General features: G+C 41.4%; 1 protein-coding gene across 2 annotated transcripts in view; it reads left to right on the forward strand.

The window, feature by feature from the left end:
• The window catches only part of LOC138196253 (transcription factor COE1-like), an 89,410-nt gene that overhangs the window by 30,399 nt on the left and 32,057 nt on the right, over positions 1–26,954 (forward strand). The gene's annotated exons all lie outside the window — the stretch shown is intronic.

Raw genomic sequence — 26,954 nt, forward strand, 5'->3', positions numbered from 1 at the left:
TGGAGAGAGATAAGACCCCCTCATTCACTTTCATCAACAGGCAACCAAAGGGCTGCCTTCTGGCATGATTTTTGCCGTAAGCAAGATGTATTCAATTCTATAAAGTAAACGTTATTTACTAGTATCCTCAGAACTAATTCAGGGAGCAGTCTCTGATGTAGCTGACTTAATTACAGAAGACCATAGATTGCATTTTGTCTACTACTTAGCTTTCCGGACCCAACACTAATATACTATCACCTGTTGTGGTGAACATGTTAGCAGCTACTTCTCTATTCACACACCCAGAAAGAAGACACAAAGCAACATTAACATTCTTCCCGGCCACCTGATGTCTGTATTTCACTGTCCTTGAAGCTTTGTTTGCTCTTCACCAACATCTGATGGAAATCTGTCTCTTTAGTTCCTAAAAGCTCCACTATATTCACCAGTTATAGCACTAACGTTGCCAGCTCTTCTGACTCTGTCTGCTGTTTGAGGCTGAGGAAGTGTAGCTTATTTGGTTGATGGTAAATCCACAGCTAAAAGTGGCTAAAAAGCCTTTGTCACTTCCATCAACAACTTTAACAGTACAACGATTCATTTGATGCATTCATGTAAAATATTGATTCAGAAATCTTGAACTTGATAGGAGAGCAGATTGCCCACTAATTGTAAGGTTGGCTGTTCAGTCTGCACTATCTCCTGTATACATGTCAGAGTGTCCATGGGCAAGACACTGAACCCCGAGTTGCTCCCGAGCTCCTCACATGACGGCTAGGTCGCCATTGGTGTGTGAGTGTCTCAATGGGTGAATGGAGGGCAAAAATTTGAAAGCACACTCAAAGTACCATCTAACTAGAGAAGTGGCAAATTAGAAAACATTGTTTACGGTCATGTATACTTTTGAAGGTGCTGACAGAGATGTTGCCCACTAACATGAAAAAAAAAATGGTTTGTTTTGGTTAACAAAAAAGGGCAAACAGTTGAAGGACTTATCATGCTAACCATGCAGCTCAGTTTACTGATTTATAAATGTCACAGCAGAGAAATGGAACTGGCGTCAGACACCAATTTGTTATGTTTAGTCGTTTCTTTTGTCGGCTGCAGCGTGGATAGTAATTATTGACGCAAATTAGCTTATGTACACCAGAACACACACACACACACACACACACACACACACACACACACTTAGGCAACAATATATATCTTTTCACTCCCTCCCTGTGTGGTTCTTCTCCACCTCTCTCTTTCTCTCTCTCTACCATCTGTCTACACTTAGTGCCAGCCGGTAATTAGTCCTTGTAAAGTCAGTGTAGTGAGGAGTCCCTGTGTTTGGATACTGCTGTCTAGTCAAACACTGGGGAAGGGGAGGCGGGGGTGCTAACAGCCTGTGTTTTATCTGTCAAGTTTGCTGCTGTTATGCAACACTCTTCGGGGTTAAGGTTAAATCTCAGGAGACGCAGCCGGAGTGCTGTGACTTTATTTACTTCTTAAATCAGTTTGTTTGCCTCGTCGAACAGGCAGCCACACATAAGTGGCGATTTAATTTCTTTAATTTGTTTTATTTTATACGAATTCTTGTCTTTGAACATCTTGTGCTTGTGGAGTAGCTTTTTATGCATGTGCTGCGTGTATTCTGCTAAAATGGGTCATTTAACATACCTGCTCTATGTGGCTTTAGGGCCACTTAAAAAAATAACTTTTAGGTGGAGAGAAGGGCGTAAACGACTTGTGCTTGTAATCAGGTACTGAGCAAGTTCACAAAAAACTGACTGGGCATTACACAAGACTCAATCACAGTCGATTTAGTCAGACACAACTCATGTACACATTATTATTCTGAAGACTTTACTAGAGCCCTGATGATTATTTGCATATAAGAGCAAAAATGTCCACAAGTTGCTCACATGTTTTTCTAAGTTTTATTTTGATGAAACTTGTGTAATTTCATGAGGTTGTGAGTAAGATCAGAAGACATGTAGTAGTTCTCTTTCCTTTAGTACTGTTACTTACTGTACCGCAAACGTGTTGCACATACGGCCCTAAAATATTACTTTGTGTTGTATTCCTCTCATTATTCTCATTCATTCTTGGACACTAGAAATTGTTTGCTTTTGGCAGCTTTTACTCTCTGGATTTAATAGTAGTGTTTTAATTAGTCTCATAGGAAAACTCAAAAACATTCCTTATACTCCTAGTTTTTGGCAATGTTATTTTAGTTGCAGATTTTATATAGAAATTAGTGTAAAGGTTGAAAATTAAAGTTATTACTAAAAGTGCCTATTGTAAAAGTTCATGTGTTTTTGCAAGGCGACTTTACTGCTGTACTTTAGATAGAGTATGCACACAGGTTTACATGCAAGTGGCAAGTGTGCTTACTGTCATTTTCACCTCCAAATTAGTGATTTTAATACTTTTGTTAGATGATAAGTCTAGTTTACAGCCGGGGTGTTTGACATTTGTGTTGCTTACCCAACTGGACTCCAGCATGGAGCCGCTAAGTCCCTCAATATCAATTCAAAAGTTCATGAGTGAAATCATGTGATAAGTGATTTCATTAATCTCTAAAATCTGTTTAAAAAAAACATCAATAAACAAATAAATCTGAATCTGAGAGGCAGGTGGCACTGAATGAGTTGCTGCATGATAATGTGTATGTCAGAGATTTATTCTTACAAGCCTTTCACTTGACACCACCGAGTAGGAATAACATTTATTAATGAGACTGTTGTTATTTGTTTATGAAAAGAACACACATGCAATCACACAAAAATCCCCCTAAACAGAGCTGGGTTGAGAACAAAGTGTTTGTATTTACTGTCGGCTCAGGTGACAATACATGACAAACTGAAATAGACTGGGTGGTGGTCTCTGCTCTGTGTGTGTGTGTGTGTGTGTGTGTGTGTGTGTGTGTGTGTGTGTGTGTGTGTGTGTGTGTGTGTGTGTGTGTGTGTGTGTGTGTGTGTGTGTGTGTGTGTGTGTTTGTTCTTCCATATATTTTTGCACCAGTTTGTGTGCATTTGCGTGTGGTAACACCCTGGGCAGCTCGCCCTGCAGATGAGATTTCCATCCAAACAGGAAGTGTATTGCTGCCACTTCCTGTGCAGAACATTGTCCGTGAATACCATTTCATCACATGGATAAACTTGCACACACTCACACATCTGCAGAGACCAAAGGCCCAATGGTCTTATTCTTACAGAGTTGATTTATAACACTTACAGCTTTTATGTGCGAATGAAACATGATGTTTCCTGATTTCCATGACACTCAGACAATAGGGAGTGAGTTCTGACTGGTGTTCGGATGTTTTTTTACTGTCTGGCCTTTTGCCCTTTCCCCATTCTGTTCACTCTACCCTCCGCTACAAAGAAATTATATTTCATTTAAATTTCAAAGCAATTTTCTGTTTTACCCCTTTGGAAATTAGTTTGTGAGTTGTGTCCAGTGTGAACTTGCAAGGTCAGATGTGAATCAGCATCTTATATATCTCAGGATTTACTGTAGATACACAGACAGACAGGTCAGGAATTGGCAGGCAAATACAGTACTGTACTAGCAGACAGACAGACAGACAGACAGAGAGGCAGGCAGACAGGCGGGCAGACTGGGTGTGTGACTTACTGTTGTTGCTTTTTATAATTAGTTCAGGAAGCTTCGACAATCGTCTGTCAGTAACAAGAGGCGGTATCAATCTCCGTCTGACAATAGCAGGAAAGACACACACACACACACACACACACACACACACACACACACACACACACACACACACACACACACACACACACACACACATTCCACCCTTGTGTGAATGTGTGTGTGTGTGTGTGTGTGTGAGTACAGTCATCTATCTAATGTGTACAGTTTGGCCACATTGAGGAAACTAACACCTGCAAAAAGGCAATTTCTCAAACACGTCAGTGGAATTCTTTGACTACTGAACAGAAAAGGTCATAATCTCTCTTTCTGAGAACAAATGCAACTTTAGCGATTGTCATAGAGAAGCTACACAGGCACTTCAATCCAGATAGTGATGGGGCGCAGCACAAAACAGAAAAAAAAACATGTACACGAGGATAGAGCATCCGTTAAGGACATTTAACCAAATACCTACATTTAGTATATATGATGGATGGACAGCACACACAAGGCTTTGTTTGTCCATACATGGCTCTAAAGAGAACGAAATGGATATGTTTGAGACTGTAACTATAAAACTGTCTCTTAATGACTCTTTAGGCCAATCAGCATACCATTTAAAATCCTGCAAAGATGAGGTCACTGGTATCTGACGCAGAGGGTCTGACCCGCCTCAATCCACACTAAATGTTCAAAATTATAAAAACCTGCTCACCTCAGCAGTAACTTATATTCTCTCAGTTCAGGCTGCTAATAAATGTACAGAATCTGCCAATTTGTCTCCTCCCTCGCGTCTTTTATCTCCACCCCTCCAAGTTTGTCTCTCCCACCAGGCCGGAGCTCCTGCTCTTAGTCAGTAAACTGGGAGTGTGTTCTTTAGGATTTGCTTTACAGCGATCCCACGCTGCGTTTACGACTCCTCTTGCCCGGGAGGAGAAAAGCTGAGCCAGCCCAGTGAGGAGGCCACAAAACACAACCGAGGAGGCAGCTGACCTTACACAAAACCTGCTGAACTGAAGAGGGTCCCTCGCCCTCGTTTTCTTCTCTCCTGTAATCCTCACATCTTCCCACTGCATCTCTTGGCCCTCTACTTTAGTTTGTTTTCCTCTCCATCATCACCCATTTTCATCTTCAGGGCATCTACTTCTCCTCTCACTGTTTAATATTCTGTTTTACCTCAACTGCTAACTCTTTCTTCTAGTTTGTCCTTCCTTTGTCTCCCATCTCTTTTTCTCCTGCTTTCTCAACCGTGCTTTCCTATCCTCTTCCTTTTCCTCCATCCCTCAATTCCCCCTTTCTGCTTCTTCTCCTTTCCTTATCACGGCCTCTCCAACCATCTCCATGTTACTCTTCTGGAAATAAAAGGTGCTCATCTCATCTCCATAGGGAGTTTGGCATCCTTAGCTTCTCTCGAACAGAGAGAAGGAGGAAGAAGAAGAGGGAATATAGACGCTTATTCTTTGGTTGAGCAAGACAGCTCCAAGCCTTCCTCCTCCTCCTTCTTCTCCTCCTTCTCTTCCTCCCTCCATCTATCCCCCTTCTCACCCACCACCTCCCGCTCTCTCACATTAATTCAGCGAGGTACTAAATATTTCTTTTAGTAGAAAAAGCGATTTCTCTCCGTGGCTCGCTGGGGCTGCCGCTGCACTCGCCAGTGTTCTCACCCTCGTCACACACCTCACCCTCTGCACACATGGTGGTGCTTTTTTTATGGACTGGCTAGAATTATAAATGTTCAGCTGTGTTTATGGCTTATTAGGCAGTTACAGGAAGGAGGGGAGCATGTGTTTTATTGGCTTAATTGGGAAAGAACAGCTTCCTTGCTGCATTAGCACTATTTTCCTCTCATCAACGGCGCTGGCTGGCGAGGCAGCGCTCCGTGCAGTCAGAGGTGCCCTCGCTGTGCCATTCTTTCTGCTGAGGACGAGGGAAGGGCTTCTGTGCACGTGTGTGTGTGTGTGTGTGTGTGTGTGTGTGTGTGTGTGTGTGTGTGTGTGTGTGTGTGAGAGAGTCAAGGAAAGGTGTGAGGTTCAACTGAACGTGCACAGACACTGTGATGCGAAACAACTGAATAAAATCATCTCAGTCGTGAATGTGAACTCAATGTGTTTATGATTGGGTTTTTTTTAAAGGCTAACAGTGTGAGTTTGTGCACATTTGTGTGTGCATGTGTGTTTGCGAGCAGGCATAAGTCCTGGTACTTGACTGTGAAGCTGCTCCTTTCATTAGTTGAGAGGAGAGACGATCCTGGATGCTCCTTTGAGTCTGACAACACAGAGCGATCTTGTAATGTGTTTTATCTCTTTTTCCATCCCTCCTTCCCTTCTTCCACCACTCCATCCCTCCCCAATCCCTTTAATTCTCCCCCCCTCTCACCTCCCTCCTTCTCTAGCGCGCGTTGCGCTCTGTCGCTCCCCCAGCGTATGAGGTGGAGACTAAACAGTCGAGTTATTTATTGTGATGTTTTCGTGGCCGCCTGGTTTAAATAACAGTTTGGTCTCTCTGCAATCCTCCCTCTCATCTCTATGCCTTTATTCTCTCTTCTTCGCTCCTCGCTCTGTCGCTCTTTTCCTTGCTCTCTCCTTCTTTTTCTTACCCCCTCTACACGCACCCCTCCTCCCATCATGCTCCAGATAATGGTACATTGTTAACTGGCTGTCTATTGTTTGTGTTGTGTTCTTGGCTAAGTGGAGGGGGAATAGTTTTTAGATGACAAACATGTAAGCTCGCTGCCAGCCATTCTGATCTGCCGGGCTGGAGCTAGTTATACACAGAGCCGTCTGAAGCTCGCTTACCCTCAATCAGTGGAGATTTACAGTCTATGGTTGTGTCACAGCAAGATTTGTGAGTGTGTGTGTGTGTGTGTGTGTGTGTGTGTGTGTGTGTGTGTGTGTGTGTGTGTGTGTGTGTGTGTGTGTGTGTGAGAGAGAGGGGTTTAGTCTTTTTGTGGTTGTGTGTTTTCTGTGACACCACTAAGACGACAAGTTTGAAATACACACTTGGCCTCACTGATTGGAGTTTAGATTTGTGGATGAATATATCTCTCATCTCACTCTCATCTCCAAGGAAAAAGACCAGCATCAGCCCAGTTTAACTCTGTTTAGGCGCTTTTTAAGGATTACACAAATCAATTATGTTAATCATGAAAAGTAGGTTACTAGTGGTCATTTGCAGCTCTTTGCAGAAGGAATATACGTTGAAGATTAAAGGTTTATAATACATCTTTTATTCTCAAGATTATCAGTTTGATTCAGGTTAAAATGATGATTTAAACTGTGTTGAATTACCATTTTTGGGAAAAAGAAATTCCCGACTTGTAGTTGAAAACAGGAAGCAAGCACGGTCACTTTTTTGGAACACCATATTGTCGATATCTATATGATTGCTAGAGTCAGCTTAACTTTAAAAATTTCTGTAGGTCGTAATAAGCTGCTTTGACTAAAGACGTATGGGGTCGTCTTTTGGAGGAGGACAGTCTTTCTGAGCAGCAACATAACACATCCACAGTGTCTCTGAGGTGCATTCAATAAAAGTGGAATTTGTAACCTTTGTTAGGTCTAAGGTATATTTGCATAAATGTGACCTCATAATAGAAAATAAGTCTTTTGTTTGCTTCTTAACTGATCATAATTGAGATAATAGCCTTGTTTTACAATGATTACAAACATTACTGACACTGTCTTTAATAACATGAGACATTAGTAACTTAGACTTTGGCCTTTTGTTTACAATTTGGATCTGGGATCGGGTCTTTAAGTAATCTTTTATTCAGTGCTACAGTTTAATACTGACTATTAGTTACTTGACAAAAGCAGAGAAATAGTACAAGATACATTTAATTGATTGCCAATGGAAATTGCAAATTAAAAGCAAATAACTTGTTTTGCCCTGAAAAGTAGTTTTATGAAATTAGTTGTCATATGTTCCTTGAATTCTAAACATAAAGGTGAACTGGTAATCCTAATTTATAGTATTGTACCTTCAGTCTATGATCGTTCAGAGAAAATTGGATGTATTATTCACACCACATTCTAGCTTTCACTCTTCCACACCAACTTCTGATGATCAAAAATAAGTTTCATCAAAAATATGACAACTGTATATAAGACACTCTGAAGCTGCTGTTGCTATTTACACACACACACACACACACACACACACACACACACACACACACACACACACACACACACACGCACACACGCACACACGCACACACACACACACACACACACACACACACACACACACACACACACACACACACACACACACACACACACACGCATATAAAAATAACATGACCCACCAAAACCCTCCAGAAACCACATCTTCTGTCTCTTTTTGGGCTTTTTGGACCCAGATCTTTCATAGCTGAGTGATGCACATGTGAAAGTGTGTGTGTACCCACATACCCATAGACACACACACAGCATTTATGGCAGCAGCTCCATCGTAGACGTGATGGAGGGTGTGAAGCTGCATTTTAATGGATGATTATGTTTTATGTTTTCTCTACAATGACCTGCACTGGCAGACCAATATTGTTCCCCTCCCATCCCATCCTGCCCCTCACACACGCACACACACACTCACACTCACATTGACACTACTCTTTGTGATATCCATTCACCATATGCCCCTCACCCCAACCACTGTGCTTCCATTCACCTCCCCCCTCTTCCCCGTCTCTGCCCGGGCTGTGTTGGAGTGACATCAGGTGCTCCCGTCTCTCTCTGGGGCAGAGAGGAGCGTGACTTAACATCCAGCCTTTATAGTAAAGGACATTCTCCTCTCGATTACGTACTGATGGAAAGGTCAACCAGCATGAATAGAAAGGTTGGAACCACTCATAATGTAAAACACATCCTCTCCTCTCCTCTCCTCTCCTCTCCTCTCCTCTCCTCTCCTCTCCTCTCCTCTCCTCTCCCCTCCCCTCCCCTCCCCTCTCCTCTCCTCTCCTCTCCTCTCCACATGCCCTGTCAGCACTCTTGACTTTTTACCTCCGTTAATCTGACACATAGAATAAGTGTGATAGAAACACAGACTGAAAGACTGACAGGACTCTGTCAAAATGACATTCTGCCAGTGTGAACGGAGAGAAAGAGGACGAGAGAGAGAGATACCAACCACTCCTCTATCAGTGCTGAGTGGCAGAGCGGGACAAAGAAGAAATTATTTAAAATTCTGGGGTCCATTAGCATGACTATAGATGCATTAAAATGCCAGATAGTCAGACCAGAGGGGAGGTGAGAGAGGGGGGAACGTGGAGGGAGGAGCATGATGTATGAGTGACTGTATCATAGTAACTTGACTCCATCCTTGGAAGCTTCCTCAGTCTGTTTCTCATTATATGATGATTTCAATTTCATGTAAAGATTTCCTTTGGATCAAAATACAATCAGACTGTTGATGTTTTATTTAGATCTGGCTTCAGAAATGTTATCATCAAAAAATTAGAGAAAATGAGGGGTACCCCTGTGATGACAATAATGTTGGAAAACACCAATCAGAAGACATCAGTCACAAAGGTGTCAAAGAATAAAATTAGAAAATTACAAAAGTAAGTTACATGAAGCCTAATGCTGTGTTCCAGATGGTGTACTTGTGCACTAACACTCACTTGAGTGCATGAGTGCGTTCACACTGTCGAGTACAGAAGCATGCAGCGCACAAGTACCAGGATGATGCACTCAAAACGCCCCAAAACAGAAGTGTAAAATGCAGGACACTTTCCACCCTAAACAGTCGCCATCTTGGAGCCAACAGAGGGCACGGAAATATGTTTATATCTGAGTAAAATAGTTAAAGCTGCAGATATTTTGGCGGGTGATGTATTCACATGCTGAGGTCATTTCCAGTCAGTGCAGAACAGCAGTGTGCGGATTGAAACAGCACTACTGTGTCAAAATTCCTGCACTACAAAGTAAGAGTCCTAACTTGGAAGTGTCCTATTTGTTAGGGTACTACGGAAAGTATGCCATTTGAAACACAGCATAAGAGTTGCCTGGCATATTGTAAAAGAAAGATGTCACTCCTTCTGAAGCCTAAAACTGAAGCAAAGAAAGATAAAAAAAAAAATTAAAAAAAAATAAAAAATTAAAAAGTATGTTAAAGCTGCCAAAAAGGCATTTCATTTGTCAGAATGATAATAATGAAAATAATATTAATAATTCCTACCACTCGGTGCTTGGGCCCTAAATAGAAACTTAAACTCTTCAAAAACACTTGGATTGATTTTTGGCCATTAAGGTGCACACAAATTTTAAATTAAGCTGAGAGGCATTTTAAATATTATTACTTTACAGTACAGTTACAGTGGACCAATGAACAAATAATTTCCTTCACTACCTGACAAACACAGCAAACCCATTTTGATTTTTTTTCCAGTCACGTGATGAATTCTCAATACATTATTCATTCTGCTTTAGGTCCTCTTCTTCCCTCCTGTACAGCTGCATCTACTGTAATAACGATTATTTTAATTTTAAATTAGTCTGCAGAATGTTTTCTCAATCAATGATTCATAAAACATCATAAAACAGTGAAAAATACAAATCACAATTTTCATTCCATTGACTAAACAATTGATCAACTATAGTTTTTACAACTCTACTGTCCAGCAACTCCTGAAGAAGAAGCATCTTTAGCTGCTAGCTGCTTAACTTTCTTCACCAGTTAATCACCATCTGTATCTACAGGCTGTGTGGTGCCAGGAAAACTTTACTCTCAGACTTGTGCCGGAACTGTTTGGTGATCAGGCCACTGACTGAAGAGTAACTGTTCAAGTTGGTAAAACCAAAACGATGAGCTAAAAAGCTTTGGAGAGTTTAATGTTAATTTTCTTTGGGTTTATCAATATGAGTGAGAGCTTGCATGCCTGCATTATATAATACTGATTAGTGGATAGTAGTAGAAAAGAACATCTACTTAGTGGTTGGTTCAGCAGAGTTAAGGTACAGAGCAGTCGTACCTTGGATACATCACGGTTGTTTGTGTGTCTGTGTGTGATTGTGTGTGTGTTTGTGTTGGTGTCTTTGTGGACAGATTCATTCTCCCTACATGTGCTGTTAGACTCTGCTGTTGTCTGTGTCTTAGATGTGAGCTTTAATCTAATAAAGTGTGTGCGTTTGTGCACACGTGTGTTTCTGTGTGTGCAAATCAATAGTGATATATAATTCACTGCATCCCAGCCCCACCACTCTTTATACCCACACATACTGACTATTTAATATTGCATGAGGACACACACACACACATACAGAGCTGGGGGCAGGGGAAAGGAATATATATGTGTGTGTGTGTGCGTGCGCGCGCGCACGTGAGCACCCCTTAGGATCGTAAAAGAGGGTCTTTTACGCCCCTCTAACCTCCTTTCCCTACGTGATCTGAGTGCAGCTTTACCTCTTTAAACTTCCCTCTTACACTTCCATCGTTTTTCCTTCTCTTTCTCCGTCTTTTCTCATTTTCCTTCTTTTTCTAAATTTTTTTCTCATTTTCCATCTCTTTCTCCATCTTTCCTAATCTCTGTTTTTCACTTTCCGTCTTGTATCTAGATTAATTTCTCTCTCCCTCCCTCCTTCTCCCAGTATTGTTTTGAACCTTACCCTTGGGGTCTCCACACTCACTCTTTTTCTGTGTGAATAAATAAGAATTCATCTCCACATTTAAATAGCTTCGGGGTTTGTGGGACACACACACACACACACACACACACACACACACACACACACACACACACACACACACACACACACACACACACACGCACTCACGCACGCACACGCACTTCTCAGTCATGTTTATAAATCATTAGAGTCTGGGGTCACCGGGGGTCACGTCTCTCTTTCTGGCCACCACGCTCCATCCTGATTGGTTGTTGACACTGCAGGCCACTCAGCATGCCTGTTAGCTTAGCTGCGCTTTTACCCTCACCTTGCCTCCAGTGTATGTTTGTGTATGCTGAATTATTTAACAGTTACTGGCTCTGTATATGTATTTCCATATGTGTATTTGTGTGTACATGTGTGTGTGCAGAAAAAGCTCAAAGACTCAAATGCCCCCTGTCCTACTCACCCTTTTTGTAAGCCTGGAGTTTCATATGGTTGAATTTCACACACACACACACACACACACACACACACACACACACACACACACACACACACACACACACACACACACACGCTTTCTCCTCGTCTTTGGAACTTCTGCATTCATATTTCATCGCCTTATGCCTCTATGAGCTGCTTCAGTGTGTTTTATTGCAACATGAAAGAGCCGCTCCATAAACATGTTAATGGCTTTGATCACATAATGAGCTGAACAAATAGGAAACAACAGGGAGATTAAAAAGAGAAGGATGAAAAAAAAGAACTGTATGCACACTGCTGTACCATCTTGGTTTGTCTGAGTGGGAGCTAATTAGTGCTTTACGCTCTGCCATTCTTTTACACTGGAAGGGCTGGCATAACAGGAAGTAGCACTGGCACTAGTCAGGGAGTCAGGCACATTGCAGACACTTGCAACACACACACACACACACACACACACACACACACACACACACACACACACACAGTAATATTTGTTATCACGATAACATCCACCCATGACAGGGAACAAAAGGGGAGAACTGTTAATTGAACAAAGGCTCTAATTAAATTGGTTCTTGTGTTTTTAAATTAATAATTGTTTGTCTTTGTTTAATTGATTTAAGAAAGAAAAGAAGTAGCTAGCCAGATAGATAGATAGATAAATAGATAGATAGATAGATAGATAGATAGATAGATAGATAGATAGATAGATAGATAGATAGATAGATAGATAGATAGATAGATAGATAGATAGATAGATAGATAGATAGATAGATAGATAGATAGATAGATAGATAGATAGATAGATAGATAGATAGATAGATAGATAGATAGATAGATAGATAGATAGATAGATAGATAGATAGATAGATCGATCGATCGATAGATAGATGTCACGATCATGAATTTTTAGTTAACACTCACTTATACAAATAATCGCAGTGCAATATTTGATGGTCTTTTTCTGTCCATTTTATGCAACTGTTATTGTATAAACCTAATCATAGTTTGATAATACACATAATATAACAATGTGTTTAAAAATACAGCTATGATGAAGAAGAGGCGTTTATTGGCTGCGGTGTTGGGCTTTGCTACTTTATCCATGAAGTTAATGTCAATAGATTCTCATAAAGGTGCAGGTGATCGAATGTAGAGGTTAAGCGTCTCCATAATGAAATTTGTAATGGTTATGCAAAATGAATGCGGTCAGCTCAGATAGGAAAACATACAGGCAATTATGCAATAATTCCTAATTATCTTCCTAATATCTAGTTACTTTGTCATTTGGCAGAATGAAATGATTAAATTGTTCTGCATTTGTTCATTTACCACCAGGACTAAAGTATCACTTTGATTTTCATTATGACAATTGTTCGCTAACCTTAGCCATATATTTATCATTGCAACCATGACAACGTAAGTACCCTAACCTCAATAAAGTAATCATTTTAACCATAACATGATCTTTCTCTAAACCTAAATTGAACTGCTTCCAGAAAGAAAGACTATAAGCAGATTTGTATCTGGGATTGTTGCTTGATCAACTCTTTCTGTCTCTTCTGTGAGCTGTAAATCATTCCATAATCCATGGAAAATGTTGTCTTAATGACAAATCTAAACAGTGTATATGGATGCTGGCAGTCTTATTAGCCATGAGAGGTAGTAATCAGACTTGTATTGGAAATTAAATAATTTGTTGGTGGTCTTCTACTTTAAAAGGGTGGATAAAAAAATTAAAATGACCTTGTCCGTTGCTGTTGATATAAAGGCATTTTAAAACAGTGAGGAGAGAAGCGATATAGAGAGGAGTGCAGATTTGTTTCTATTTTCATCATTATCCAGTCCTCTGTACTCCTCCTGAGTGGAGCACCTTGTTTGGGAGTACTGGCTTGTTTTGTAGTCGGAGCGTCTTTTTTCTTCATGTCTCTTTTTTTTTTTCTTCCGTGTTTTTGTCGTGTGTCTTCCTTGTACTTCTTCCTCTGTGTTCTTGATCCTTGAGGTGTTGTGAGTTGTTTTGTCTGGTTAATTACCTACACCCCAGTTGGGAGGTGAGTGTTTGACAGTTGTCAGCGCCGTGTGTGTGTGTGTATGTGTGTGTGTGTGTGTGTGTGTGTGTGTGTGTGTGTGTGTGTGTGTGTGTGTGTGTGTGTGCGTGTGTGTGTGTGCGTGCGTGCGTGTGCGTGCGTGTGTGTATGTGTGTGTGTGTGTGAGAGTGAGTGAGTGAGTGAGTGAGTTAGAAAGGAGGAGAAACCTTAGGGAAGGAGGTGTAAGTCTGACTGTATTGCAAGACCTCACTTATGTGACAGCGTGTAGACACGATTGCTTTGCTGTTGTTCAGGCACGAGACAATGTTGCTGTCGCTCTCTCACTTTCTATCTGGCACACACGCGCGCACACACACACACAGACACACACATACACACACAGACACAGACACACACACACACACACACACACACACACACACACACACACGCACCTCGAGGAGTCTCCCATTTTACTCCGTCTCTTGCTGCCTGTTTCGGTGGAGGTGGTATTTCTTTGATCACAGCAGCGACACTGATTAAAAGGAATGATGCCTGTCGTGAAGGCAGTTGTATTTATAAGACTAAAGGAGGACAAGCATGCATCTCTCTCTCTTTCTCTCCTCCTTTAATGCATTATCGGCACCTTTTTTTTTTTTTTTTGGTCCTTACTCGGTTTTAAATACCCATCTCATTGTCTATAATTTCTGTATTGTTGGTGATGCAGCCAACTGCAGTTTTCAGGGTGAACGTGTGTGTGTGTGTGTGTGTGTGTGTGTGTGTGTGTGTGTGTGTGTGTGTGTGTGTGTGTGTGTGTGTGTGTGTGTGTGTGTGTGTGTGTGTGTGTGTTCCGACATGCTAAGTGTTGTGCCAGATCAGGTAGTTTTGAACAGGACAGCAGAACCTGTCTCCTTCTTCCCCTTCATCTCTCTTTAACAAGTTCATTTATTCATGAGTGCGAACACACACACACACACACACACACACACACACACACACACACACACACCTTGGTTGGGTGGCAGGAGGATAGACTGCTGGCAGATGAAAGAGAGAGTTCCTGAGCTGTTGTTAAACAGTCTGTCAGCATGACACACACACACACACACACACACACACACACACACACACACACACACACACACACACACACACACACACACACACACACACACACACACACACACACACACACATACACACATAAAAAGTGAAAATGAGCCGCTTTGTTTTCAGATTTATAGATTTTAATTATTAAAGATTTAAAAGGGAGAAAATAATAAGCATTAATTATTCATACACGGCATGTTAATTGGTCTTGAATATTCAAAACAAAACAATCCAATGAATATTCAGATGTATAAAGAGAGGATTAGAGTTCTGAAATGAAGAAAAACATGCTCTTCTAATGAGAAGAAAGCAAAGGAAAGCAAAGGAAAGGAAACGAAGTAGTTGTTGTGGAGAAATTCTGATGAGACACGAAGAGCACGGAGGAAGATAAAGTAAAAGAGGATGGGGCGAGGGGGAAGAGAGAAAATTAGTGAAAATGAATGAGGAGCTGAGGAGGTGTGGAGGAGAGAAAATGAGACGCGGGAAAATCATCGGTGAGGTGGAAAAAAAGCAAAAGAAAAGCAGCCGAGAGTCAGGGGGGTCTTTTGTGTTTTCACCATGATGGATGACAGTGTTGACTAAACGAGCTAAATTAGAAGCTTTTTCCTGCAACTCTGTTGAAATATTATTAACACGCAGCAACTATAGTGAAACATATGATTCAGCTGAACATAATGACCTTGGCTATTGATTTGGGAATAGAGGGAACAGCGGTGTTTTTGTACTGTAAGAGCAAGTAGGGGGGTTGTATCACGTGGATTGTTGCAATGCAGGTCTCCGTTATATTCTGTCGTTAAAACATTAACTCCTCAGATGCCTTAAAATACACTCTCTCCTGCACCCCCCCCCCCCCCACACACACACACACACACACACCAGACACACACTTAATAGCTTTAATTAGTTGGGCATGTGTCCAGTCTTGTAATTAGCTAATAACAGCAACATGGATGTGGTTAATTAGTGGTAGGAGGTGCTTGTGAATTAGAAAGCCAATGACACCATTACTGTGGCCGCTGCAGAAAATAACACGGTTAAAACCACAGCTAGCATACATAAGGGTTTTAAAATGGTTTTAAAATGAGAAAGTAGCACCTACTTTCTCATAACTGTTTGAAGTCTGTGTTGCTGATTGAACATTTATAATACTGAGGATGTAGCTCATTTAACTCCACTATCTAATCGTATGTACTCTCTTCCTCCTCTTTTTAATGCTGCGTCCTGTTCTCCTGTCACTGCTGTGATGTCTGCGAAGGTAAGAGAAGTTTGCTATTCTCTTCGCACTGTGTTTCTTTAAAGGAACATTACATCGTTTGGGCTTAATCTCTCATTACACATGAAAAGGAACCGATTATCTGAAGAGCTTGTCATCTTTCTTCTCCTCTCTTCATCCTCCTCTCTGCTCCTCCTCATCCTCCACTTAATTGGTGCCCCATCAACCCGTTAATCAAATTACTTCTGAACCAAAATTGACAGTTTTCATTAATTATAAAGGATTATTCTAATTGCAATTCAAATTTATTCATTCACAACAGACGGCGCTCAGTAATATTTCAGTAAATTAGCATATTAAATGGAGTGGTTCATACATTAGTTATGGTAATGTATGCATATTTCCTTATTTGGGCCGGGTGAGCCATATGCGTGCCACACAGGCAGTTTAAATGTGTGTTTGTGTGTGCATGCACACACAGGTGAGGAACCTTGACAGCGTTTAATTTGTTTGACAAACGTAGCGGGAGTTAAATGCTCCAACCTGCCCCTCACATCTCCCTCACATCCTCTCCTCTTCTTCCACCTTCCTGTCTTCGGGGTCTTCCCACCTCCTTTCTTTTTCTTTCCCCTCACAGCTCAACTCTTCACATTAAAGTCATAAAACTAACCTATCACCATTTTTTTTCTTTTAGAGGTTTTAAGTCAGGTGAATACAAGCAGAATCTTTTATGTCACAGCTTTTTTGGAAGTAGGATAATGAATTGAATCAGCTTCACTTCCACTTTGATGTCCAGCATATAAATCTGTTTTGTTCTCCTGCTTCTCCGTATATTTAGACTCAAAGTGAATATGAAACAGATGCACAGAGAAAAGAGCTGAAGCGATTTGTAGCAGCTCTTGTTGCAGCCTGAGTGGACAGTCAGTGTCCAGATCAAACCAGGAGAAGTAATGTTTTTTTTCTAAATATTTCATTCCACCAAGATGTTGTGACTAAATAAAATATCATCATCTTTAAATAGACAAGATATCAGACTGACTAGCGTAACACATGCTCACCAATGGATGCAGCTGCAGAGGAATTTCCCCACTGGCACTCAACAAATACACTGAAACCCAGGATGCAGCATCTTTTATCTACAATAAATGTTACGTTCATATATCATCTTCCTTCCTGCTGTAATGAAACAATTTCCTCTCAAAGATAATTTAATATTCACCTTTAAAAAGAAACACATGCCCATGCGTGTACGCACACAACATAGAAGTGTAACTAAAGCACACATTGTCATACAAGTTTTCACACCAAAATGACAAAATAGGTACAGTAATTTGTCATCATGCTTCCAAAACAAACCATGAATACTTCTGAAAATATTCATATTAGTGTTCTCTGATTCTTCACCTCAGTGGTAAAGGTTTGGTTTAAACTGACAGCTTTTTAGTGACGGTTCAGAAACAATTGTGGCCACCGTTAAAAGAAAACCTTACACCCAGAAGAGATGGGATGTGACCTTGTGAGAGATAACATTAACGATTAGCATGACCACAAAAGGTGATACAACCATATTTCTTCTGGTTAGGACATAGAAAACATGCTGTTTAGGTGAGGGAGATACAGTGGGAACAGGGACAGAGTGATGTGGAATAGGATTTAAAAATTTAAAAGAAGAACGACTTGGAGCAACACAGTCTCTTAGTGGAGAAGGGCCTTATAAATGCTTTTCTCAATCAGCATCACTATAACCGAGAAATTCCCTTGGCAGCCCGTGTGTGTGTGTGTGTGTGTGTGTGTGTGTGTGTGTGCGTGCGTGCGTGCGTGCGTGCGTGCGTGCGTGTGTATGTGCGTGCGTGCGTGCGTGTGTGTGTGTGTGTGTGCGAGAGATGCGATCTCACAGGCAGTGAACCTGTGTGTGTGTTTGAGTGAGTGACTGATGGAGAGAGGAGGAGACAGGAGGAGAGAGGAGGAAGAGGTTCCTGTCAATATCACTTCCTTCATCACTCTCTTCCTCTCCTCTGTTCCTTTTCTTACCCCCCCTCCTCCCCGCCCCCTCCACACACACACACACACACACACACACACACACACACACACACACACACACACACACACACACACACACACACACACACACACACACACACACACACACTTACAGAAAGCCCTACAAGTTTAGTTTATCTGCCCCCAGTTCCGTAGGTCACCGGCACTGCTGTCTTGTTACCACGTCATCGCCGAGACAGTGCGAGTGTGTGTCTCTTTGTGTAAGTTTGTTCGGTGGTGGAGATAAACTGGGTGTGTGCCTGTGTGAGAGCAGGAGACTAAAAAGAGTAAAAAGCAGAGAGAGCCTGAGCTTTAGATCGATTTGAGGTAAGCTGTCTGTGCGCTTGTGTGTGTGTGTGTGTGTGTGTGTGTGTGTGTGTGTGTGTGTGTATGTGTGTGTGTGTGTGTGTGGTGTGTGTGTGTGTGTGTGTGTGTGTGTGTGTGTGTGTGTGTGTGTGTGTGTGTGTGTGTGTATCTGTCTGTCTGTCTGTCTGTCTGTGTGTGTGTATGTGCACTGTACTTGTTTGGCCTGAAGCAAGTGATCCTTTAGCTGCTCACCCTTCACTCACCCCCCACCCCCTTTCCTCCCCCTCTCTCCTCTGTCCCTCCTTCCACCTTTTCTCTCCTTTTTTTCCTCCTCCCCTCCTCCTCTCCACCTCCCAAATCAATCTGACTCATCTATAATTCAACAGTTTGCCTTCAGCCTTTAAAATATACACCACAGTAACCTCCTCCCTCTGTCTGTCTAGCCCCTCATCTTTGCCTTCACCTCCTCACTGTTCTCCTCTGTTTCTCCCCCTTTTCTCTCCCTCCGGTGAGTAAGACCTCTGACTGTATTTGTCTTGAAGGTAATGATGTTGTAATTTAATCTTATCGTGGCCCCTAGCAGTCGAGTCCCACAGTCCTGGTTAATCTATTATCGAGGGACATTACGTTCGTTGTAACTCCTGGCCGGCAGCATCAATGTTGTTCAAGTATTTGGTAAAGTTCCAAACAATAAAGTGCCATAAATCTCATCATTTGCAGACAAGTGAACCTGACAATTAATTTTTGGGCTTTTTTTTTTAGATTTGAGATAACTGCAGTGACTTCAGCCTTAAAACAAATCTTGAAATGCTGACATTTTTAAGATTTTACATTCAGCACATATTGTTTGTGTGGCAGGGCATATCATAGGTTTACATAGTTACACAATAATACAGTATGTGAAATATGTTCAATGCATATAAAATAGTTCTTAGGATAAAACATTAATTTCTGTCTCAGTAGGCGTTTGATGAGCCACAGTCAACACATCAACACGCACACAAAACAAAGGCTTAGTTTTCAGTTCAGATTTAATAAAGTGCTGATTTCAAAGCATAGTTCCTATTTATTACAATTTATTTTCACACATTTGGTCATCATCCCTGTAGTGGTAGTAAGACTGTACGAACCCTGACAATTGCTAATCTCCAAAAATAAATCTGACAGGTCGAGAAAAACACACACAGGTCAGTCAGGTCTTCAACAAAGTCCAGGTGAGCCAAATTAACCTGAATGATAAAATACAAATATTTGCAGCTTATATATTGACCAGGAGTGCAGATAAAAACTGTGCACAGCGTTTCTGCCAAGTGATAGTGTTCAATTTCTGTCAATGGATCTTAACTTTCAATAAAGTGGTTTAGATCATGTAGCTAATCAGCTGTCTTGTTTACAACCTGCCAGATTATCTGATCATTCATGTTTCTTCTTCAGTTGTCTGAAATCAGGAGAATAAGACCTTAGTTGTAAAAAGTTGTAATTATTCATCTATTTATTAAGTAACTGTGGGAATCAAACAAACCTGGAGGTACTTTACAAGATAGCTCCTTTCCTATTTTCCATACATGAGTTTATTGGCATTTAATACAAAAATGAATGATCATATTAACTCATATCAAAACATAACATCTGTGAATTTATTGATGATCCCACATTGAGGCAGTTTCTGCTTGTGGCCCACAGACAATGATTGCTCGTCGCTCTGAGCGACACTCTGCTGCCTTGTCACAAACTGATGACATCAGTGTCACCATTACATGCGATAGTGATGTAATGACACCTGTACAGGTCTACAGCAGTGCTGAACAAGTAGACCTGTACAAGTTATTAATGCTCTCTCTGTCTCGGGCCTGGCAGAAAGTACGAGCCCGCTCAGACATCATACGCGCTTGGCTATCACCACTCTGACCTGCGCTGTCATTTAAATATGCAGAGATGACAACAATGATAGCATTAATAGTAATGATAGCAATATGAAGCTAAGCCCTCATCATCATCATCATTAGCATATCTCCAGGGAGATGAGCCGTGATTGACAGCTCGCTGGGTGTTTTTTGGGCTGCAGCTCAGCTATCAATTACCTCTGTGCATATCAACCATCATTATGTAAAATAACTCTGCTCCGCTCGGCTCTGTTCAGTTCTCTTAAGTCTTGTTCCCTCGCATAACTCTCTTTCCCTCTCCCATGCATTTCCACCCTCCCTCCCCCCTGACTCCCCGCCCCCTCCCCCCCTCGCCCGCCTCCACTGCCTTTTTTCTTTCCTCCGCACACCATTTCGCTCCCGACCACTCTTCCCCCCTTTACTCACAGTTTCTCCTCCTTGCTCAGTTTTCGTCGTCTCTCCGCTCCCCCCGACTCTCACAATCAAGTTAGTCTCAGCATCACTCAGCGTTGGCTCTCTGGCTGTGTGCATGTGGACGTCTCAGTTGTTAAAGTTACTTTATAAAAGTTCGGATGTGTCTCAAGCTTTGTCCTAGAGGTTACCGTGGGGTTACTGTTACATCTTCACTGTGAGGTATTGTCTTTGCAGAAGAGCTTAATGGTTTAGTCAATCAAAAATGCTAAACTGTTTCCTGATTTTCTCCGTTTCTTAAAACTTGAAAAAGTGAATATCTTTCTGTTTTGGACCGTAAGATACAAAATACCTCCATATAACACTCTTAATTTGGTTAGACAAACAAACCCGACTTCCAATAGATTTGAAGTGTGGTCTCTGGATTACAGACACTGTCCTTTCATGAATGGTTTGAGCTTTGTATCAGCAACCGTTATCTCTGCTGAGCAGCCTTGAACGAGATACTTCAAGAAAAAAGTAAAAACAAGCATTTCCCCCACAGGAAGCAATATATTATCACGTTATTATTATTGTGGTAACAGCCGAACGGAGGGCGTCATAGTATTTCATATTCTTGTTTTTCCTACTGCATGCTCAGATAGCAGGAAAAGGGCCCAGCAGTGCCATCTGATGTCATCACATTAAACAATAACAAACTCGCAGTGTAAACAGGAAACAGGAAGTCGATCTCTGACAGAACAACCGACTGAGGCGGAAACTCGCACTACACATATTAGCTGCTTGAAATGACTGATGAGAGGGAAAAGCATGCTGAACTGAAAGGCTGGTTATAATAGCTACAGTATTTACATGTGTCTCCTATTCACAGTATTTTAAAAATCATTTCAAATATGCGTTGAATCATATTTTACAATGTTTGCAAACATCTTTGTGCAGAATGGTGTTACTTTGTGTACATCCGGTAACTGATCAGTTACTGGCAGTTTGGATAGGTACACAGACATTCCCAAGTTGTCTCCCACACATGCACGTAGAGAAAGATGGTGAATATCATCATTCTGTCAGAAAGCGTTGCCAAGAAACTTGGCAAGCAGGTGAAACAAGACATCTAAAGAAAACAGGGAGATAGAGAAGAGACAGAGGAGGCAGGAGCAGCAAAAGCACTGATCTGTTGTTCAGTTTGTCGGCACAAACTGACTCGCTGCAATTTCTCCACCTGTCAGCAACAACTCACCAGAGTAGTGTGTGTGTGTGTGTGTGTGTGTGTGTGTGTGTGTGTGTGTGTGTGTGTTTTAGAGATTTTTTTTTTTTCTTTTTTCCCTTCCATGGCAGCATCGTTATTTTTGGCTCAGTAGAAAAGCAAGTCTTTAGGGAATAAAACGGACACAGACATTCAGTCACTCATACTCTTTTTCACACACACAGCCACAAAGCTGGAATTCCTCCGGATGTCACCCTTGCCCTGGTGGCATTGTAACTGTTTAAATGACAGGAGAGTGGTTGAAACAAACCCCCATAATCCTCTTTCCTGATTCTCTCTTCCATTTGTTTCTCCTTCACACACTCTCAGTGTTCCCCCCTCCTCTTCCCCGCCGTGTTTCTCTCTCCTCATCCCAACACCTTCTCCATCCCCTCTCTCTGTCACTTCCTGTCTCTCTCTTCAGGTCTGTGTTAGCCCTATATATTAAATATTAATGTCAGTTGTGCTCTGAGCCATAATTGCCATCTCAGCCTCTGAATAATGGATGTAACTGTGCTGTTCACCACTACACCATGGCTAACAGGATAAAAAATTTTTTTTTAAAAAAAACAGCATCCAACTGTTGTTTGCTACATTACTATGTCTAACAGACGAGATAACAAGAGGACAGTTGATTACATTATTGGGGCTAACTGGCTGCGGTCAACAACAACATGGCTGTCAGGACTGAAAAACAGCATTCAGCTGTTTTGCAACATTATTGTGACTAAAAATATAACAACACCAGTGTTAACAGGCCAAAAACAAGGCTAATTTTATTGGTTGATTACATTATTTACAGCATTAGCATAAGTGCTTTGGCTCTGAAGCTCTGGGCCTAAAAAACTAGCATTGCACTGTTATAACATTCTGTACTGGGATTTAAATGTGTACTGGACAGTCAGATTTCAGTGCCTCGCTGAAGCAAGAAAGCTGTTTTTAACAAGCAAACTGTCATATTTTGACATAATGACATATTTTACACGAAGTTGGCAACTACACAACTTATTTCAGGATCTAGTGGAGTCAAAGCAGACATGAAAGGACAGTAATGTTTGCCAAAGATTCATTAGATGGACAGAGAAATGACAAATATTGCGGTTTTCAACGCAGACATTTTGACTTGTGATAGCAGAACAAAGAGAGGTGCAATTCAGAACTCAGCCTTACCTCCCAAACTCTCCTGCGAAACACATCATAAGCTAAACTTAATGTCTAAACAGGCATCAGCATCAAACTTTACCATGACGAGTAACTTCATCATTGTTGATTGTGTGTTTGTTTGCACCTCACTGCGACCGAAAGGCTGCTGAGCCAGCAGCTCTAACCCCTTCTTGTATTACTGTAGTAAGCCAGTGTTCAGAAAAAAAAAATCAAATTACAGAATATTTGGTCGGGCAAAGAAAACGACTTCCTATTCCAATCTACAGAGATCTTTTATCAGATTTAAGGGGAAACAAAATTCTACTCCTGCAATATGTTGCATTGTTAGGATTGTTGTGCTGTTTAGCACGTCCTCTCATAAGTCTGCAATTAATGTTTTATTAACTATTAACTACCATCTTTCCCAAACAGAGTTTTTCTTATCTCAACTTAATCATGACTTAGTTAAGCGACAGTTCAACTCCAAGCTTCCCCTAAATGTAACAATACTGTGGTTGCCAGACACAGATATTATATTGTGTTATGACCTTTTCTCTCTCTCTCTCTCTCTCTCGTTCTTTTTTTTTTTATTTTTATCAAAACGATCACTTTCTAAAAAAATAAAAACAGTGCAAAAAGGCAGACGTGTATTGTATTTTAATATTGTCGTCTTTCTTTCTTTAATCTCTGCTCACCACGACTCTAACACTTCCCTGAACAGATGGGCTTCCTGTGTGTCTGTGTGTGTGTGTGTGTGTGTGTGTGTGTGTGTGTGTGTGTGTGTGTGTGTGTGTGTGTGTGTGTGTGTGTGTGTGTGTGTGTTTGCAGCAGGCAGGGCTGGTGTCGGGTCAGCTCTCTGAGTGCCGTACTCACAATATAGCAAAGGTCAACAGCGATGTTATCACTTGAACATGATCGGGTCTCGAAGAGAGGGAGTGAGATAGAGGAAAGAGGTGAAGAGAACTCCCCTCCCCCACAATCGTTCAGACTCTTATAATTGCCCTGTTTAATTGGAGGCCTCTTAACGACCAGCAACTGGACCAGCCAATCAATTCACACAAAGTGTGTGTGTGTGTGTGGGTGTGTGTGGGTGTCGCTGCAGAGCCTTTTTGTTGCAGACTTGATTAGGCCAGATGGGGTCAATTGAAGGGGGGAAGAGGAGCGCACATACTGCATTAAAATGTAGAATATGTACCAATGAGAGAACACACTCTCAACACTCTCACAGCAAATAGACGGACTGAGTTGAATGCTAGATGTGAAAAATAATGAGGTCACCAATGATAGAGTGAAGCTATTTGGTTTTAGGATACACTCAGAGGCAGAATTGATAACTGATAGTAGTGATTACCAGGCTGATGTTTTAAGTAATTTCTATCTTTCTCAGTGGTGCTGAATTAGAGACGAGAGCCTATTCACCTTTGAATATCAACAAAAATACTTCTACAGTGACCACATAGCAGAATTAGAAACTACAGAAGTATGTCTACTCAAAATATTTCATGTAAATGTGCCGTGTGGAGTCGTCAACCAGTAGTAGTGCTGTAGAGGACTGTTTTGAGGAGGTCCTGTTTGTATCTGGTCTCAGGAGATACAAGGTTCTACAGAGGGTGCTAACAGCTGGCGGCATTGCAGATGTGGAAAGGTTGATAGGAAATCTGTTCAATATTGTTTTTAATTTACATTTTTAACAGTAAATTTTGATGAGGTTATATGGATCCAACTTTTTCACTTCCAACACTGATTGGACACTGCAGGTACCGTGTGTCTATCCAAACCTAGTGCTCTGTTGGTTCCTTGTATTTAAATCTTTACTTATGGATATTAATTGTTTTATTATTACATGCTAGGTATTACTGTGGCACTAAAAACTGAGTCAACAGCCGCATGTTTGCAGCAGACAATGAAACTGTAAATGAATGTGTCATGTCATTATAGATTCTTGATTTAAGATCCACATTAACTGAGATACGCAGCCAACACATGAGATTAGTGCTTCTGAAGTTGACTGTAAATAATGTAGCTCTCAAAAGTAACTACACAGAGTACATTTAAATACTTTTTAAGGTAGTTGTACTTTACTGTAGTAACTTAATTTCGTTCTTCTGCATACTTTATTTTTTACACTTGCAGTATGCTACAGTATAATTTAGAAGCATGTTACATTTTTATTCTGCGTCTCAAAATAGTTTTTTTCACACCGGGTTTTGTGATGTCGTCTATTTTATTTTTACTCGTTCAAATACAGGACTTTTACCTACATCCAAGAACTACTAATAAATCCAAACACTTCCTCTACCGTTGCTTTAGTCTTTTCATACATCAGGCTGATGAGCTGTGGAGTGTGCGAGCCTCCCAATCGGCTCCTTTACACAGAGCTCTACAACGGAGGGTCAGCTGAGGTGGTCGTGTTAACGCTATGCTAGTGTTGTGAGAAGGACTAGACAGTGGGAGGTCAGCAGGGGTCATCGTGGCTGTCCTCCGCTGTGATAGGCTGTCACCCAGGGGTGAGGGGTCAAGATAATTAGACATGCAGAATCCCAGCGGCGGTGTTCTAACGAAGCCTGAGCTCGTTAATGCAGAGTTTTACACTCGGACCTGCCACTGAGCTGTGCTGCACCGTCACACACACACACACGTGGAGTACATGTTTGCACACACACACCTCTGCTTTGTTCTGGAGGTCCAATGCAAGGGCTGTCATCTCTTAAACAGTAGAGCACCAGGCTCAGCCACAAGGGACTGGAGATGATATAGACTTGCGAAAAACTCACAAATGGACACAATTTCTGGAAATGCAATCTCCTACAATAACTCTGCAATCCTTACATTGTAATTGAGCTTATGATATTGAATTTATGCTGCAACAGGGACATGTTGTTTCCGACTTCCTCTTTTTACTTGATCCTTTTGTCCGATTCCAATTTGTGTAAATAGTCCAATTAAAACAAATAACAGTGACCTTCGAAAAGGTAGGTAGGGTTCTCAGAAAAATATTGTATTTTGTTGTTTGCCTAATAATTTAGAAGTAGTGCTTTATGTTCTATGCCAGGATAGTAATCTGTGTGCAGGCCTGTTGATTGTGACTTTAAAACTAGGCTGAAAGAAATTGACCAAAGATATAAGACTGCTATTTTGTTGGAGGTAGAAGATATAGAGGCTAAAGACTTTGAGTGCAGTGTAAAGGAAATATTACCTCATATGTATGTGGTTGTGCTTTAGAGTTTTGTTTAGCACATGCAAGTATTAACATGTGTGTGTGTGTGTGTTTTTGTGTGAGTGCGCCTTGTTGCTTCTGCCAGGCTGGCCAGCTGGCTCGCACCAAAACACAACCTGGATGTGTTTGTTTGCTGTTGATGGCCATCTGTGTGTTTGATTTATTCTGTAATATAGATTCATGACATATGGTCTCATTTCCAACACCTAATGTCAACATAGTTCCCCTTTTTTAATGAGTTGACATCAGGGTTAGCATTAAGAAATAACCCAGCAAAGATCTGTCTGTGTTGAACTTGTTTTTGAATCGTATAAGCACTTTACAGGTGCACGGGGCGGCATGGTGGTGTAATGGTTAGCATTGTCGCCTCACAGTAAAAAGGTTCCGGGTTCGAATCCGGGCCTTTCTGTGCGGAGTTTGCATATTCTACCTGTACCTGCGTGGGTTCTCTCCGGGTACTCTGCCTTCCTCCCACCATCCACAGACATGCGTCACAGGTTAATTGGTGGTTCTACAAATTGCCCTTAGGTGTGAATGGTCTTTGTTTCTGTCTGTCTCTATGTGATGGACGACTGGCGAACTGTCCAGGGTGTACCCCTGCCTTCGCCCAATGTGAGCGACAGGATCCGTGACCC

The sequence above is a fragment of the Embiotoca jacksoni genome, unplaced genomic scaffold (genome assembly GCF_022577435.1).
Source record: "Embiotoca jacksoni isolate LCO1_2020_lvr unplaced genomic scaffold, fEmbJac1.0.p SCAF_13, whole genome shotgun sequence".
NCBI lineage: Eukaryota > Metazoa > Chordata > Actinopteri > Embiotocidae > Embiotoca > Embiotoca jacksoni.